Raw genomic sequence first — 8616 nt, 5'->3', positions numbered from 1 at the left:
CATAAGTCGATCAAAACACAACGTTTTCATATGTCGATCAGTCAGTTAAGTTAAATACTAAAATTATAAACCAGCTTTCGCCGGAGACTTTTCCGAACCCATATGACAAAGAAAACTTCAAGAAAAGAGCGTACTTATTACTTAAAGGCCGCAAACGCACTTGCAGGCCCTCGGGTGTTGCAGGTGTCCATGGGCGATGGTTGTCACTTTCCATCAGGCAAACCTCCTGTTCGTTTGTCCCCTCTTACATAAAAATAAGGTATTTTACATTGAAAACGAGTGGAACCTTACCCCAGCAGTAGGACATCTAAAGGCCGTTACTTTTTATGAATAAAAGATAATATTAAATCGAGGTTAACTCAGGAGATTAATTAATTAAGACGCAAAAGTATGATCTGACTCACTCTCATCACCTGTCCTTTTCTGTAAGCCTAAAGACGTGTTTCCAAAATTTTGTAACGAATCGTTGTTATTTAACCAATCATTACGAAGACGCGAAAGTGCTAAAGACAAACAAACGAAAACACACTTTTGCATTTGTAATATTAGCAAGTATTTAATTCTGGCGATATCTGAACTTGACATTGCTTACACACTTACTTTATTTTTCTTTCAGCGGCCCATCGAATTATCCTCATTTGCTTACAAATATAAATACAATATGTTATTATACAATATGTTATATAACGAACTATAATGCACCCCATGTATTTATATTATATATATTATATTTTATCCATACACCACCATCAATCTACACATTACCGTTCCTCAATAGAGTTTTTTTTTAATCTTTAATGTACAAACGCCAGTTGTATAGTTCTATTATGTGTAAATAAATATTGACGATAATGATATTCGTGAGGTTACTTTTATTAGAACAACCGGTAGGCTCTTACCACCCCACTGTCACCTTGCGCGCTTAACGTACAGTTTCATTGTTTTCAAAACCATCCCAATTTATTAAAAAGTGCATATTGAAATATCAAACAATCCGTGTGGTTATGCAATTAAAATTCTTAAAAATACAATTTTATTCGTTATGATAGAATTTCATAATGTATGACGAAAAAATTGTATGAAAAAAATTGTTAACGATTTTTTTTTTCTTTTTTAATTGATAAATGTTACTACAAAAGGCCAAGACGTCTCAGTGGTTACCTGAAGTTGGTGGGTTCATACGCGGTCAAGCACCAAAGAGGTGTTATATAGTTTTTCATCTTTATAAACGCTCACCTTTAAATAGCACATCTTGAGGAAACTTGCATGTGTTGGATACAATTCTGCTACATGTGTGTTTGCCGACTGTATGTGATGCGTTACACACCAATAATACACGAACAGAGAATCACATAAATATCCAAATGTATTTGCTAGTTGCCGTGTTTAGCGATACCTTAAAAGATATTCTACCGCAAAACAGCAATACTTGATATTGTTGTGTTCCGGTTTGAAGGGTGAGTGAGAAAGTGTAATTACAGGTACAAGGGACATAAAATCTTAGTTCCCAAGGTTGGCGGCGCCTTGACTAGGTAAGCGATGGTTGACATTTCTTACAATGCCAATGTCTACGGGCGTTTGGTGATCACTTACCATCAGGTGGCCCATATTATAAAATATCATAAAAAAAAAAAATTATAATATAATTTATTTTATAATATTTATTATTTGTTAAATTATGATAATGGATTTAACATGTATATAAAAAATGTTTGATGAAATCAAGTATAATTTTGATTGCATATAAAATAATACTAATATTTGAAATAATATTATAACTAACAATGCAAGGAATGGTTAATATTTCATATATGTGGCCCATTTGCCAGTCCACCTTAAACTTAAACCTTCAGATAAAATTATTTAAAGTCAATATAATAATTTGCTTTCAAAGTACACGATTTACATTTTGATTGATAATTAATGGTGGTAGGGTTTTGCGCAAGCTCGCTTTTTGTGCAAGGTACCACGAACTCATCAGATATTCTACCGCAAAACAGCAGTACTTGGTATTGTTCTGTTCCGGTTTGTAGGGTGAGTGAGCCAGTGTAATTACAGGCACAAGGGACATAACATCTTAGTTACCAAGGTTGGTGGTGCATTGGTGATGTAAGCGATGGTTAACATTTCTTACATTGCCAATGTCTATGGGCGTTAATGACCACTTAACATCAGGTCGTCCTAGGCGGACGGCCAATTCTATAAAAAATAAAAAATAAATAAATATACAAATTCTCGAAATAAATTAAATAAACGATCAGAAACAATATTACGTCCTTCACTTACATTATGAGTTGCTTGTTGCACGTTCTTTTCTATTTCCCACTTTAAACTGATACTTAATGAAGATCCAATTTACAACTTATATTTAAGTAAGTTCGAATCTCTTTCTTCAGAACTTTTCTCATTCGTTGGAAACTTTTTAATTGCAATCTTCTCAATTGTATATAAAATCAATGACTTTAATAAAACTATCCGATCTCGTTTTAAATCAAGTAACTGTTTCTTGAAATCTCGTGACGTTTAGATTTTTTTAATGATTTACGTTGAATATTTTACAATGGAAATACAATTGACTAGCTATTATTATTATGTTTTTCTTAAAAGTATTATCTTATATACTAATCCATGACATAAAAACATATACATTGTACATATACATATGTAATGTACACCATAAAGAAAAAAATACAAAACATGGATACAGCCTAAATAAAAGTAGCATACAATTTTGGCGTCTTTACTTACGCTACATATCGTTTTCTTCCAGGCAACCAACGGTGTAAGGGTGGGTATGAGGTAGGTGGTGCTGTAGTAATAAATAAAATAACATTAATCTATAATTAAAACAAACCGATAAATAAATGTAAATATAAAATACATATATTATATGTCAATAAATAAATTATTCTATGTGTAGCGTTTGCGTTTTAGAAGTGTTTTTATTAAAATAAATTGCTAATCTTTTATTTGATTTTGTATAAGTACGTCCAGTTCAAAGTTAAAAATAAATATTATTAATAATATTAATATAATCCTGGGACATTTTTCACACACGGCCATCTGATCCCAAGTTAAGCTTGTACAGAGCTTGTGATATGGAAACTAGACAACTGATATACTACATATACTATTTTTTCTTTTGTAAATACATACTTATATAGATAATTACAACCAGTCTCAGGACAAACAGACATGTTCATGCACACAAATATCTGTCCTGGGTGGGAATCGAACCCACAACCTTCGGTGTGAAAGGCGTGAAATCCACCAACCACGCCATCCGGCTCGTCAAAAAATAAAATGTTGTATGTTTAACTAAATTAGACTTTGTGTTTGTCAGTAACAAAAAACAAATAAAATACGCTTTGTTATAATTATCATATTATAGTTTTATTAACTATACCATATTCTTCAGAATAAATTGTAAATATGGCAAGAAGAAAAAGAAAAGTTGTAGACAGTAAAATAATTGAAACAAGATTGCGCAACGAGATGGACGTGATATGTACGGTGGAGAAATCTGAAAAATTGCTGGCTTTAAGCGCGCACTTGAAGTGGACATTACCCTTTTTGTGGTAAGCTGTCACCTTTGCATAGTAAATCTTGTATTGTAATAATTATAATTTATTCCTTATGTTATCTAAGTGCTAAGTGCTGCCTGAAATAAATATAATATGATATATCACTTGTGTTTATCAATTGCAATACCGTACTGACTAAAAAATTAACTTACAAAAATCGGAGTCCGGTAATGAAAATTAATTACTCACGTTGTGACCACGACATAAAAACATTTTGCTATGATCTGAGATAGTACCACCCATCGTTAAAGTATCAGTTGTTACTTCTGCACCGATTTATAGCTGTGAAATAAATATATATTGTATATAATCACTGAAATCAAATGCACATAAATTTAATTGGTAATTTATGTACGTATAAATTTCAAGTAAGTAACGATCTAGAAAATTCTTCCGTCGCATTCAGTGAAGAATTTTCGATCACAGCTCCGCTAAATCTCAAGCCGTGATTGAGTTCCTTTATCTCAAGCCGTTCCAATAACGCCATTACGCCACCCTTTGATGCTTACGCGGCGACTTCTTCGGGGTTTTATTGAGGGATCGATTGGAAATGAAACTTTAATCAACTTTCCATAGCGAAGTGGCTCGCGGAAAGTAAAACTATATTACTTCTCAACTGTAAGCTTCTTATGATTGAATATCTATATATAAAAGGAATTTGTGAAGAAAATAATCATTATATGAAATAAACAAAATATGATGAAATTTATTTGCAATTTTTTTATAATATATTTTTAAAAACGTATGTTTTTAAGAGATTGTCATAAAATCTATACTAGATTATACAAGTATTATTATTTAAGTTGTATTTCATACGGGTTCGTTGAGGAATAAAAAAGGTTGTAAAAATTGAAAGGTATGCGCCTCGTACCTTGATGTAGATAATTTGCTGGTTTCTCTTTGTCTCGAGCCTTTAAGACGCTTCAATCAATTAATACAGACAGACCTACTATTTTCAATAACAAAGGCAAAATTAAGAGACATTTAACTTTAATAAAGAAGATATTCAACACATACTTAATAAACAAGTTAGAAAACCCAGAGCATAGAAATACAAGCACAAGTGTGGATTAAAGGAACAATTTAAACTTTTTAGTTTAGGATTCTCTTTGATAACTTCACATAGTTTATCGAAAGTTGTACCTCCTTCGAACTCGTCGTTGTACTTCGACATTCAACAATATTCTGCGGTTGAAGTTTCACGCGACTGAGAAAGGTCATATCATTAGTACGAATTTAATCTTAAAATATACATATAACTTATTTGCGACGAACGCGCTCTTAGTAGGTTACTATCAAATGTTTAAATCTACTACTATTACTATCAAATGTTTAAATCTACTAATACTGGTGGTAGGGCTTTGTGCAAGCTCATCTGGGTAGGTACCACCCACTCATCAGATATTCTACCGCAAAGAGCCAGTGTAATTACAGGCACAAGGGACATAAAATCTTAGTTCCCAAGGTTGGTGGCGCATTGGATATGTAAGCGATTGTTGACATTTCTTACAATGCCAATGTCTAAGAGCGTTGGTGACCACTTACCATCAGGTGGCCCATATGCTCGTCCGCCTTCCTATTCTATAAAAAAAAATCTTGTATTGTATGAATAAAATGTTACTTTAATAGTATCTAATCATAAATACAGGCGATGAGAAAACGTGCACACAAAGAATCGCTCGAAGCTCTTTGATCGAAGTTAAGCGAAGTCACCGGGAATTGATTAATTTTTCAACCAACCTCGTTTCTAAGCTGCAATTTGTATTTTGCGTTGTATGAAAGTACCTGTAATTATTAAGGAGGCAACGATTTTACGGTTTCTTTGATATGAGTTAGTTGTTATCGATTATTTTGACCTATATTTTGGAAGATATCTTTATATTGAAATGGAAGGTCATTTTAAAGGCTGCCTTCCCACGACTCTGTAGTAGTTCAATTATGGTTTTATCTTGATTTATATAGTGAAATTTACGAGTACTTTAAAAACATTTTTAAACGTCTGTTTTTTTTTCTTATAACTGAAACATAGTTTTATTTTAATAAGAGTTAAGTTTATGCACAATTTTAATATTTTGTGTTTGAAGGGTGAGTGAGCCAGTTTAATTACAAGCACAAGGGACATAACATCTTAGTTCCCAACGTTGGTGGCACATTGGCGATGTAAGCGATGGTTAACATATCTTACAATGCCAATGTCTATGGGCGTTGGTGTCCACTTACCATCAGGTGGTCCATATGCTCGTCTCCCTACCTATAGTATAAAAAAAAACAAAATGTGTAATGTGATAGTGCCTGAGACTACGTATAATTGGTAGAATATTTATCGTGATAATTTTAAACTATGATATTGTTTTTGATGTGATGTTGTGTCTAATTTTGGTTGTCATAGTAGTAAGTATAATCATCCCCTGTCCTCTCCAAATATAGATAGGCCTTTCCAAAAGCACGCCAATATGTCGCCAATTTGTACGGCTTTTAGTTTTCAACAGCTTCTAGCCATTTTGCATATGTCGTATTTACTCTAGAACTCATCTCCATCAGTTACCGCTTCTGTCTCAGATATGTCGCACTGCTTCAATTTAATATAATATTTTCAGCTTATTAACTCCTTGTTTTATTGAAGAGCACACATAGCAATTTCACCAATCATTTTTTACAAATATTTCCACAATACGTCGTCACATTTTTCATTATATATGCTTCACGTATGTATGGCTGTATTATACAAGGGTCGTTGCGTCTTTGTATCAAATTGAAATTATACGATACTCGAATATACATACTCGTCTCCTACTACAACGAAATATATTTCGTTATAGGAATCCATACAATGACTAACAGTGAAAACGGAGAACGGTATGTATATTTGAGTATTGTATAATTTTAATATGAAACAAAGAAGCAACAGGACCAACAAAACAATTTCAGCTTTGACATTATTTAAAACTAAGTACGTTTTTCTTTAAAAAAATCTTTAGGCACGATTACTCTTTTTTTATCTCGAACTCATTGATAGCCAATCAACTATAATCTAAGTATTTCATTTCAGCGAAGTACATTTAATTTTGCTTTAAAGTTCTTAAAAGAATTTCTTAACGTGAAGGATGTAATTATAACATTTACAAACCAACCCTTTGAAGGTAAACAATTCTTAAGTTCACGAACGGCGTGTAATTTCTTTGCAAAGTTTACAAAGTTTCTTATCAGCTTAATATGTTATGGTTGAGCTTTGGGGGTACTTTTCATTTAAGAAGATATTTATTTTGGAAGAAATAATAATATAACATTGAACGATAGTAATAGAAAACTAGAGAATATGACACATCTATTTTGGAAGTATTTCCGTATTCCAGCAGTTGCTGTTTCAATCAGTGTTATAAGATGGTATTGTATTGTCATTATAATGCATATAAAATAAGTACTACATCATTTCTTGTCGGTTATTCTGCTTTGAGTCTACATTTTAAATAGGTAATATTATAAAATGACGCTAATAATATAAATCATTATGCGATTTTTAATAATGATGTTTATATTTTAATCAATACTGGAACAACCTTCGGTATTTCGTGTCACTTATTATTTACATCGATTAGTTAAATTAGTATATAAAAAACAAAACTAAAAATCTCTACTGTACAAATCATGACATAATATCTAAAGTCATCTACAAGTGATATTTAGACGTAACTTCTTTACGGATATTGTATTCTATGTCATAAATTGCATTCGTGATGCCAGCGGCATCGCTATTCTTTAGAAATGTTCGATCATATACTGTCACGCGTTACGTAAGTTCATAGTAGATATAAAGTAGAGTGATATTAAAAGATATATTATGTAAAACTCTGGCTTCATTCCAATCCAACGCGGTACGTGAGTTGCCAGCCACAAACGTAAATTATACTATATTGTTCTTTAAATCCCATTAAAAATGCATTAATTCGACACTATATCACATACTGAATTATGTTTCAATATTAACTAGATAGAACATTGTTCATGAAATAATTTTAATAGATGGAAAATATTTAGAGCGTGTTACTTTGTTATTGTCTTTATTATTTATTTATAAACCGTTAACAGTTATCACCAGTTTACGCCTGCTTTATATTCGCGGTGCGAAAGCCGTGAAACTCAAGTTGAGATGGTTTCGTGGCGTTCCTTATTCGGTGTCGGTTTTTAGACTCGCGACAAAGGGAGTGAATTGAATCACTGAGAATGCAGAGGGTCATATTTATCACAGGTAAAGTTCGCGAAATAGGCGAGTATACAGCCTTAAAAAAAGGGTCAAATTTTAAAACGTTATTGTACCCCCAAAAGACGTTGGCGCTGAAAGAAATATTAACCTTTACATTGCCAATGCGCCATTAACCTCGGGAACTAAGAAGTGAAGTTAGGTCCCTTGTGCCTGATTTCCAGATATTAAGGTGGTGGGGATAGAGACTACCTATACGTATTCCACACCTGGGCTAAGGCTTCTTCTTCTTTTTGAGGAGAAGGTTTGCAGTTTATTCGACCACGCTCCTCCAATGCGCGTTGGTGAAATAAGCAAGTAGCATGGTTTCACGACGTTTTTTCTCAATACAGAACACATAAATTAAACAAAAAAAGGATAGCGGTTCTTACCTTGGTTTCAACTCAAAATCTTCACCTCAATAATAATATTTATTTAAAGGATAAACGCCAACTTATCAACATCATAACAGTGAGCCACTTTGATACCTATCAATGTACATTATAAACAAATCACATACCGAAATTCTCGTCAGGTTCCTAATTAATATTAATTACGAATTACTAATTCACACATGGTAATTACCAGTAGTGCCTGTCATAATTACGACGTCATAACTTTTTTTATAGGGTACTGCTTATTATAAGTGGTAAATATATTATGATATCTAATTTAACAACACGAATCGTTGTTCAAATAATGTATATTTCATTGCAAATATTGTACTGGCACGCGACCACAAATCACTAATCAATCTTTTCGTGAAGTAAATTATTCGGATGCTGTGAAATTTAG

At 32.5% G+C, this 8616-nt stretch overlaps 1 long non-coding RNA gene across 1 annotated transcript; it reads right to left on the bottom strand.

Moving 5' to 3' along the window:
• Positions 1 to 2750: 2750 nt before the first annotated feature.
• On the bottom strand, positions 2751 to 5370 carry LOC126770694 (uncharacterized). Its single transcript, XR_007669478.1, has 4 exons — positions 5325 to 5370; positions 4728 to 4791; positions 3774 to 3866; positions 2751 to 2809 (listed from the first exon to the last, which is right to left on the bottom strand). It is a non-coding gene; the product is annotated as an uncharacterized LOC126770694 (long non-coding RNA).
• Positions 5371 to 8616: the final 3246 nt, after the last annotated feature.

Source organism: Nymphalis io, chromosome 9, assembly GCF_905147045.1.
Source record: "Nymphalis io chromosome 9, ilAglIoxx1.1, whole genome shotgun sequence".
Lineage (NCBI taxonomy): Eukaryota > Metazoa > Arthropoda > Insecta > Lepidoptera > Nymphalidae > Nymphalis > Nymphalis io.
This window is presented reverse-complemented; position numbering and strand designations above follow the sequence as displayed.